This window comes from Fulmarus glacialis, unplaced genomic scaffold (genome assembly GCF_000690835.1).
Source record: "Fulmarus glacialis isolate BGI_N327 unplaced genomic scaffold, ASM69083v1 scaffold23635, whole genome shotgun sequence".
NCBI lineage: Eukaryota > Metazoa > Chordata > Aves > Procellariiformes > Procellariidae > Fulmarus > Fulmarus glacialis.
The window spans coordinates 4,905-6,192 of NW_009211510.1; the positions used below are offsets into that span (position 1 = coordinate 4,905).

General features: G+C 60.3%; 1 protein-coding gene across 1 annotated transcript in view; it reads left to right on the forward strand.

Moving 5' to 3' along the window:
- LOC104076646 (butyrophilin subfamily 1 member A1-like) overlaps positions 1–1,288 on the forward strand; it is a 10,034-nt gene that overhangs the window by 334 nt on the left and 8,412 nt on the right. The window lies entirely within an intron of this gene.

The window sequence follows — 1,288 nt, forward strand, 5'->3', positions numbered from 1 at the left end:
CACGCACACCCTGGTCACAGCCTGCTGCAGTCACTAGTGCAGGCACAGATGTGACACTCTCTGGGTTCACGTGCGCATTTGCAGATCCTCAAGCAGGGTCAGGCGAGGGCCAGCAGGCTGCCCGGCATGGCCCCTCTGTCCGCCCGGTACGCCTGCCTGGACCCCAGGCCCTCTGACCCTCCCACGGGTCCCCTACTCACCGGCTGGTCCAGCTTGAAGCTCACTGCCAGTCACTAGTGCAGGCACAGATGTGACACTCTCTGGGTTCACGTGCGCATTTGCAGATCCTCAAGCAGGGTCAGGCGAGGGCCAGCAGGCTGCCCGGCATGGCCCCTCTGTCCGCCCGGTACGCCTGCCTGGACCCCAGGCCCTCTGACCCTCCCACGGGTCCCCTACTCACCGGCTGGTCCAGCTTGAAGCTCACTGCAAACACACAGCACTCACACACTCATCCCACAGGCTTCCCACACTCGTGGCCCCCCCAGCCACCAGCATGGACCCTCCACCTGCCTGATACCCCTGCCTGGACCTGGAGACTCTGACTCACCAGCCAGCCAAGCGCAGACTGACTCTGTTTTACCCACGGGCCCTTTTATAGTCCTTTCTGCCTGTCCCACACCTTTTCCTCCCTGATTCCCTTCCACTGCACATGCCTTTAGCTGTTCATATACTTCCACTGACACCCCCGAGTATCTGGAACCCCCAGCTTTGCATCCTTACAGTCGCAAAAGCCAGGCTGGCCCGCCCTGAAGTGATGCCGGCAGATTTGTCATAGCCCAGCGATTAGCATGAGTGATGATGGTTTATTATACTTATCTCCACTATCATTTGTTGGCCAGGTCTGTGTCTCTGTACGCCTCTCTCTTTTCCTTGTCATCCCTTTTGGCAAGGTCCCTGATAAGGTCCCTTTACCCGAGCAGATGCTTTCACCGCCCACGTGTCCCCACGCTCCTGGCGGGGGACAGGAGGGTGCTGGCCCCAGCTGGGCTGAGCACCTGGTGGGGCTGCTTTCTCTGAACAAACCATCCTCGATGGCCTTGCCTCTTGGCCGGGCGGGAATTGTTTTTAAGCAATTTTTAAGCTAGTGCTGGGCTTTGCTCCCAACCCTGCGCTGCCCCTGGGCGTGAATCCCAGCTCTGTCACCTCCCTCCTTCCCACTGCTGCCTCCAGGCTCTTTCCGGGTGACACGCAAACCGCTGCCAGTAACCATCCCCCCCCAAGTCCAGCGAGAGCCTTGGGAGAAGGCCGCGATACGCAGCTGTGGAGGGTGTCTGTGGCAGGGGGGGGC